This window comes from Microtus oregoni, unplaced genomic scaffold (genome assembly GCF_018167655.1).
Source record: "Microtus oregoni isolate MIOR12 unplaced genomic scaffold, Mior012 000006F_ref0000085, whole genome shotgun sequence".
Lineage (NCBI taxonomy): Eukaryota > Metazoa > Chordata > Mammalia > Rodentia > Cricetidae > Microtus > Microtus oregoni.
The window spans coordinates 27,243,321-27,252,273 of NW_024543065.1; positions in this window are offsets into that span (position 1 = coordinate 27,243,321).

Here is an 8,953-nt window from a genome sequence, read left to right on the forward strand (position 1 = left end):
TTGACACTGACAGCCGGAACTTTTGTTATCTTCGTTGACTCTCTTAACGAGAGCTGAAGATAGCAGGATTCGATTTTTTTTTTTTTACTTTTTACCTACAGCCAATCTCATTTGGTGGTCAATTTAGAAGACGATAATGTAATCTTGGGCTCTTGTGGAAATGAATACGTTAGGCTTACTGCCACCCCCACAGCCATCTTTACCAAAACCACTCTGAGGGGCTCAGGGGAGGTTTGCACAGCTCTCAGAAAGACCATCCTTTCTCTACTATGCAACAGATGGTGTCCAGTACTGTGGCTGTGACTTCTTGTTGGCTTCCACCTTATCTTTTAAGTCGTTTTCAGTTTTTGTGCCAGTACCATGCTGTTATTATTACTACATCTCTGCAGTACAGTTTGAGGTCAGGGATGGTGATTCTTCCACCAGTTCTTTTATTATTCAGGATTGTTTTTAGCTATTCTGGTTTTTATTTTTATTTTTTGTTTGTGTGTGTGTTGCCATATTGTACTGATCGATTTTGTGTGTGAACTTGACAAAAGTTAGAGTCATCAGAGAGGAAGGAGCTTCAGTGGAGGAAATGCCTCCGAGAGATCCAGCTATAAAGCATTTTCTCAGTTAGTGATCAAAGGGAGGGGTGCCGTCCCTGGGCTGGTGGTCCAGGGTTCTTTAATAAAGCAGGCTGAGCAAGCCATGGAAAGCAAGCCAGAAAGCAGCATCCCTCCATAGTCTCTGCATCAGCTCCGGGCTCTGGGATTCTCCTTCCCTGTTTGGGTTCCTGCCCTGACTTCCTTCAGTGAGGAACAGCAATGTTGAAGTGTAAGCCTGGTAGAAAATTTAGGGTCGTCTATAGAACAGCATCTGTGAATGAAGATACATTGATTTCTTCCTTTCTCTTGGACTCCTTCAGTTGTCTTATTGCTCTAGTTAGGACTTCAAGTACTTGAGCAGGTATGGAGAGAGTGGACAGCCTTTCTTGTCGGTGTGTGCTTTCTCGACATTGCGGCCCCCATGCTGGCTCACACACATACATCTAGTACCATCCATTTCGTGATGATCTGGAACAAAGACGGGAGCACTGCTGGAGAGATCATCTGTTGTGACGCAAGGCTTCGTTTCTCTGAATTTATCAAAAGAGAAATAAAAAGTCTCTAAATCCATTTCTGAAGACAAAGAACACCTTGAGCAATTGATCACACAGGCCGTCTCCAGGGTGGCTTCCAGAAACACATTTCCCAAGAGGTCTCTCTCCTCCCCATTTATCCAGGTCTCACCTTGTACCCACCCTACCTCCTGGACTCCCTTCAACCAAGCTTCCAACTCCCAGAAGATCTAAAATGTTCAGGGATGAGAAAAATAGCTCCTTTGTTTTTCTGCCTTAGAGACCCAAAGATTCCTAGTTTCACTCATAATAGGGTTTCCGCAAGACAAGAATAATTAATTAAGAAAGAAAACCAAGCTGATTCTTGAAGGGAAGCTGCATTGGGTAATTTTCCTTTTTCCTATGGTCAGGCTTGTGTAACCCAGATCAGAGAACATTGGAGCGACCCAGTTCACACTGAACAACCTAATGACACACAGGAAGGCAGGCCAGGCTGTTTTGTATTGATGTTGTACACACGAGTATCCTAAAATGATATCTAGCAAGAGATCCAAAGGTGCTAGGAGCTATTTTTATATGAGGAAGTGAAAATGGAATCAGATTTTTTTCAAACCCCTAGGACATTTAGAAACTTACATCCGGTGAGTCTGGTATGAGTTTTGAGTTTGTCTTTCTGACCTGTCAAGGCGGTGGGTGCCCAATGTTGCTGGTCAAGGGACACACTCCCAAGGCCACTAGTTTATAGCCTGTGAGCCGTGACTCCACATGGGGGCGTGTCACTGAATGCTGTTGGTTAGAAACATTCAGTGTCAGGAAAGGGGTTCTGAATTTGCAGCTACCAAAAGGAATCCAAAATCTAGTGCTTAATGTATCCAAAGTGTTCACAGACACTTGCTCCTTGCTCCTCACGTGACTTTCCCTCAGCCTTTCTTCTGAGTACACCACATACATATTTTGTATTGCACATGTTGTCATGTGACGCCAATGCCATCATGGCTCAGCTTTGAGACTGCTGTAGGTTATGAACTGTGGCATCTTGGCTGGGTTTTCTTTTCTTTTCTTTTCTTTTTCTATTGCTGTGATAAAATGCTGGAACAAGGCAACTTAAAAGAAAAGCGTTGCATCTGGGCTCCCAGCTCAGGGGTCCAGTCCCTCATGGTGAGGAACTTACAGCAGCAAGAGTTTGAGGTGGCTGGTCACATGGCAAGCCAGCAATCAGTACTCAGGAAATGGCAATGCTGGTGCCCAGCTAGCTTTCTCCTTAAAAAAAATCAGTTTTGTTATAATATGTGTATGGGCATCTTGTCTACATGTTATCTGTGTACTATGTGTGTGCCTGGTGCCCATCACCGTCTCAAGATCTCACTAGATCTGAAACTGGAGTTACAGATGGTTGTGTGCCACCATGTGGGTGGTGGGGATTGAACCCAGGTCCTTTGGAAGAGCAGGCAGCACCTTGTATGCTGAGCCATCCCTCCAGCCCATTTTTCTTTCTTTGGGTGCATACTCAGGCACCATTTTTTTTCTTTGGGTGCACACTGTGGTATGTGTGTAGATGCCAGAAGTTAGCTTGCAGAAGGTCTTCCCATCTACCATGTAGGTCCTGGGGTCAAACTCAGGTTATGGTATATCTTTTCCCTCCTTAACTATTTCACTGCCCTAACTTTCTCCTTGTTATGCAGTCCAGGACCTGATCTAGGGAACAGTATTGCCCACTTGTAGGATGGCTCTTCCCATCAGTCAGTTCCTCACAGCTGTGGCCAGAGGCTGGCTGACTCCTCACAGGTGTGCTCACAGGTGGCTTTCAGGCATATGTGATATGCAGGTATGGAGCCCTTTCAGCAAACATGGAGCTAACAGAGCTTTTACTGCACATGCAAAGGCTTTCGCTCTCATGGAAACATAATGGTTTAATTGTGGGAAGCAAGCACTGCCAACGAATATCCCTCAGTACGGAAGTGTCAAATTAGCCCATCTTTGGATTGGATTGTGTTAGAATGCTTGGTTTTAAAAAAACTGGTCTTTGAATTGTTGACTTGAATTGCATAAAAAACAGATTAATTTTAGCCTGGGACTGAGACAGAATTTCAGTAATTTCTGAAATGGCTCTTGACATACTTCTGCCAGTTTATACTATGTGTTTATAGGCAGTGGTGTTCCCGGCATGGAAGATTATACAGATTAAACTATGTCAACTATGAAAAGTATTTAAGATGCTCTGTTCCCTGCAGGATCAAACATTCAGCTGAAATTTAATTCTCGTGCAATACTAAACAAACCTCTATCTCATTAACACACAACTTCCTCTTTCCTAGGTGGTAAAATTACATGCATCTCAAATAATTACTTTAAAATCATTTATTTAGGCTTGCTCTCAGCAGATGCTTGATGTGTGTACCTGGGGTCATGTGAAGATTTCTCAGTGAGAAGAGGCACCGGTAGGGTAAGGGTTCAGTTCTCCTGGTGCAGAATTTTTCAGTCTTAGACTTTATCCATCTTTCTTCCTAAGAAACAATATATCCGAGGGGAAACTTTCCCCTCTGTTTGAACCAGCTGTATAAACCCATCTGCATTTCCTCGGCATTTACATTTGGAATGGCCCCACTGCTCCCAAGAACACTTCCAAGGAAACTGTTTCCAAAAGGCTTTAGCGGGATCATCAGCAGTGGGACAATGTCGCAGGTTTTACTTCTGCACATAAAACGGGTTCGTCAAATGATGTCCATAATGATGTACAAACAACCACACAGCCCCTCCCCCAGGATGCACAGATGGATGTGTCTCTTTGCTTTTTCCTGTCACTTTGCTTTGTACCCAAAGCCAGTAGGAAGTGAACGTGGTATGGAGGGGTATGGTTTGGGGAGGTTGGGGAGAGGATACTGCCTTTTAAAAAATTTCTGTCCTTTCTCCAGCTCAAATACACTGGAAAAGAATGAGATGAACTGCCATTTCCATGAAAACTCAGCTGTCCTTCTTGGTCATTTGTTCATTCAGAGAGAGTAAGGAGACAAGCAGACACTAGAGGAGAGGTCTTCTCCCCTCTGTCTCAGAGTTAATGATAATTTGAGATCTTCAGTGTCCAGAGTCCTCAGCATAGGGAGCTAATGGGGGGCCTTTTAAATTCCTATATACACTGTGTATAACCTTAGCAATAAGGAGCTTCATGCTGTGGTTAGACACAAGTCCATGAGAAGGGAGCAAGCATAGCTTTCAGCAGGAATGGATTCTAGTTCAAATGGTGAAAGTATGGTGGGTTCCACCTACCTCCTCTCTCCCTCACACTACCTCTCGGTGACCCACTAGTACAGACCCGACCCTCTGGCAAATCTGGGTGGTCACCCACCACTCGTCTGAGACCCCACTGCATCCCCAACCCCACAGGGGCTGCCAGTGCCTCCCCAGCAGCAGGTACTCACCTCTGGGAACTGAGGCGGAGGAGGCTTTGTTGGTGATGCAGCTGTCACTTCCCATTAGTGCATGGGTGGGTTTCACGGGGTACAGGAGGTATGTCATTTATAGACAGAAATTGCATAATTAATCTTGATAGAATTTTGACGCTTTCTTGGCATGCAATTTTTTCATCAAGTCAAAAAGCCTTTAGGAAGCAGGTCACGTGGAATAGGAAACTCTAAAGTTCAAGACTAGGTACTTCTCCTAACTTAAGGCAGCTCTTGGAGGCTTACAGAGACACAGGCTCGCCTTTGGTTTCTGGTTTTATACTCCGGGTGTGAACGGAATAAAGGATAGTGATGGGGTACGTAGTTCCTCAGAGCTGTTTGAGAAGATGCAATGGCTTCGGTGCTTCCCTATTTATTGTCTCTGAAGAGATTATTGTAGAAATTCTACAGCTCAGGTATTAAAGGGCAAGTGTATCTACAGCGATCAAGACTTTCTCTTTCTGACCTGGTTACGAGGACGGATTCAAATCATGTCCGGCTTCTTCCACACAACACCAAGGGTGGGAGACTCATCTACACAGCTCCTCTGGAGCGGTAACTTCTCATTTACACTGCTGTGTAGAATTCCATTGTGTGACGGCTCTCGACTTACCCATTTCCCTACCGATAGGCATGCTGCCGACTTCTGGTCCTCACTGTTCCTGGTGATGCTGTCATGAGCATTTTCGTACGCCTGCCTTCCTGAAACACTTAATTGATGAACAATGCCCAAGTTTCACCTTGAAATGTTTTGGTACTACTGCTGTGAGAAGGGCTGAGGCATAGGGTTATTGGTAGTCTCAGCTTCAGTAGACCATGCAAAGCCATCTTCCAAAGGAACAGTAATCTCCTGGTGGGGTGATGGGACCTGATGGTTTTCACTAAAGTCTTAGTGTTTTAAGATGGCCATCTCCAGGTGGCCCCCGGTGGCATGTCTCAAGGTACACGTGAACATTCCTGTCAGTAAGATGCCATGGCTCTGCCTGGGTCTGATTGTATTCTTTGGGAAATGTCTCCAAAGAGGTATGGTCATTCGGAATGTTTGTTCACAAGAAGCGGCCAGAAAAAAAAAAGTGTCTGTAGGGGAATACAATTGGATTAAAACCATTTGTTCTCTAGAACTTGGCTAACATGTTTATGTTCTACACAGATCGGTGAGAAAGCAATTCAGTTTTGAATGGCAGCCACACAAGGCATGAAAAGCGCAGATTTCTGACAATGTGTAATTTTATAACCATGGGTGGACTTCTCGCAAACACATACAAACATTTTGCCAGAACCAAGGGTTTGAAGATAAGAAGCAGCTCTAGGCATGACTGATCCTATAACAGCTGCACCCCAAGTGACATAACCACCTCCAACTCTCTCCTGGCACATCCAGGAATCCTGTACATTCCAAAATGGCAAGGCAAAGACCTTGCCTGGTCTGCCTTGGTGCATGCACACACACACACACACACACACACACACACACACACACACACACACACATTCCCACTGAGGTAGGCAGTCATAGCTGCCTGCTAGCATCTGACAGAAAGACCAACACCACTTCTGGTTCCCACGGAGGTTGTGGCATTTTTGCAACAGAAGCATTTTGGAGGAGAAAGACTGAGAATATTTATGACTGCTCAGTCACAGCGGCAGGCCCTTCCTGCTTTCGGCTTCCACGTGAGCTTTTGGCACGTGACTGCATATGCCAGCCTTGCAGCTGGCATTTTAGCTTCAGATTGGACACGGGCCAAAGTGAATATGAAACTCACAGGCAGCATGCCAAGTGCGAATGAGGAGGAGGAGAAAGCCAAGGGAGAGGACTCATCAGATGGAGAGAGAGGATAGCCAGCCTACCTGTAGCCCCCAGGCTGCCGAGGCCTTGAAGGGATCTCGTGTTGGCCTGGGGAAAGTGCTGAAATCAGATTGTTAAACTATTCTGGTGTGTGTGAAGATCATGCTACCACCGCTGATAAATTAATTAGGCTCCTACATTCTCAAAAGGGTTCACAAAATTTCCCAAAAGAAGTTGTCAAACTAGATAATTGCTTTAAATATTTAGAGAGCTGCACGTAGGCTGCAGTAGCTGACAGTGAGAGCAGCTGCCGGGGCTTGTGCAAAGCCCGGGGAGGCTGCTCTCTTCTGGGGTCAGAAAACAAGCTCTGGGGCAGACCCCTGCCTCCGCTACTAGCTCAGATGACCCTGGGGAAGCCACTGAGCTACTTCTATCCCAGGTTAATATCATTGCTGCAGGCACCAAATGGCAACGCTCGGGTCTAACATAGACACATTGGTAAGAGCTAGTGTGTTCAGTGTGAGAGCAAGGATACTGCAGGCATGAAGGATGGCTTATCATGGTCCTTCATCCTGTTAGTAAAACAGGGCCCAGAGACATTGGACTGTTTTGGGCATCTTGTGGAGATACCTAGACTATCTAGTGGTTTCTTGGATGATTATCCTTGTGGCTTTCTGATAAGAGACCACTAGGTGTAGGCCGACATTATTCCTAAGCCCAGTGAAACTGGCAACCTTTTACTACTCATTATAAAGAGACCCCTAAGGGCCTCGTTCTACATCAGGGACCATATTTCTCATCTCTGAACTTTTATCTCCTTCATTTCTTTTTTTTTCTTTTTTCTTTTCCTTTTTGTTATTGTTTGTTTGTTTGTTTGTTTTTCAATACAGAGTTTCCCTGAGCAGTGCTGGCTCTGCCTGTCCTGGAACTCACACAGTAGGCCAGGCTGGCCTCGAACTCACGAAGATCCATCTGCCTCTGCCTCCCCAGTGCTGGAGATTAAGGTATGTGCCACCACCACCTGGATTTAATTTCTACAATTTTATATTTCCTCTTGCAGTGTGATGTGACATATTGCTCATTCACTTACAGAAAATATTTATTAAATGCCAACAATGCCATCCAAACACTGAGAGCTGCAGCTTTTTATCCTTGAAAAGGAAATGAATAAAACCTCAGGTGACAGACAAAACAGAACAACAAGAACAGGTAGTGAGACGGATCCAACTATGGAGAACCTAGCAAGGGGTAAGGGAGGAAGCAGCAGGAGGAAAGGAGAAGAAAAGGGACCTTAATTGGGACAGGCAGTCAGTCACCTTTCAAAAGAGGTGACATTAGTACTTGGATCCTGCCATCAAGAGACGTGGTATTTGTAGGTGGGGGTGGGAGGGGCCCTAAGCAAAAAGGACCCATGTGGAACCCTGCTGTGCGAGCAAGTTCTTTTCTAGGAAGTGTCAAGGGGATGGCCTGGGCAGGAGCAGAGCGAGCAGGAAGTGACAGATGGTAAGGTCAAAGACAAGCAGAGCCAGCTTGTAGGTGTCGTATCTATGGAGGGAGATAGACTTCCTGTAAGCAGACTGTATGGCTTTTCTGGGAAGCAGAAGGCTCTATGTCCTTGTGTGTATCTTGATGTCCCTGGTCCCTCCGTCAGCTATCTCAGTACGGGGTCACACCACACACCACACACCACAAAGAGCTGCTGAACATGATGGTACCCTGTGGTGGTTGGGGGCCTACAGGAAAGGTGAGTTGGTGAGAAAACCTGGAAAATGAAAATGGGTACAGCCCCAGTTCATAGTGCTCCTTGCACTTGGCCTTACGTTTGGAGGCCTCTCTTCCGTAGAGATAAGAATCTTATCTACTGCAGGACGTGGTTTCCTTGAGCAACTAGGAAATGTGACTGATGAATCTCATTCAAATACAGTTTATATTTGTAAATGTTCATTGCCTGATGTGGGCCCGTGTTACCTTGGCAACCACCCCTGCCTTTAATTATCAGCATCCTTCACTTGGGTTAGACGTGGTGCCATGCACTTGCGGTCCCAGCTATTTGGGAGGCTGAGGCAGGAGGATCAATTGAGCTTATATGTTCCCTGTTTGCCTGAATAGCCTAGTGAGATTTCTGTCTCAAATAAAATAAAACAAAAATGTTTCACTTAGGCCTGGCTCTTCTAGATTAGGAGTGAGAGGAAGCCACTATGTTTAACAAATTTTACCATAAAGAGGGAAGCTTATCCCCTTAGAAGGGAGGTTAGCTGGGCTTTACAAATACTCTGTCCTGGCACCTATGGACATCGTATGAGCGCATTATTGATTCTTTCTTTATTCGTTTTGTACCTGAGAGATGAGCATACCTCTGCTGGGAGGACAGCTATCCATGACTAGCAGGCTGTGGAGGAGGCATTTCTTAGACACCACTCACTCACAGAGAGCCTTCCGTTGTCACGTTGACCTGAGGGCAGTGTGTGGCTTCGCTTTTACTGTTCTGGCACGGGTCCGAGGACCTGTGAAAGTGTCTACTGTGCTGTGGGTCCGGGGTGACAGCAGAACAGATTCAGTTTTTCACTCTCTAGCCCCCTGGCATCTAAGTCGAGCTTTATCCAGAGACATGTACCCATTCCATCCCACGTG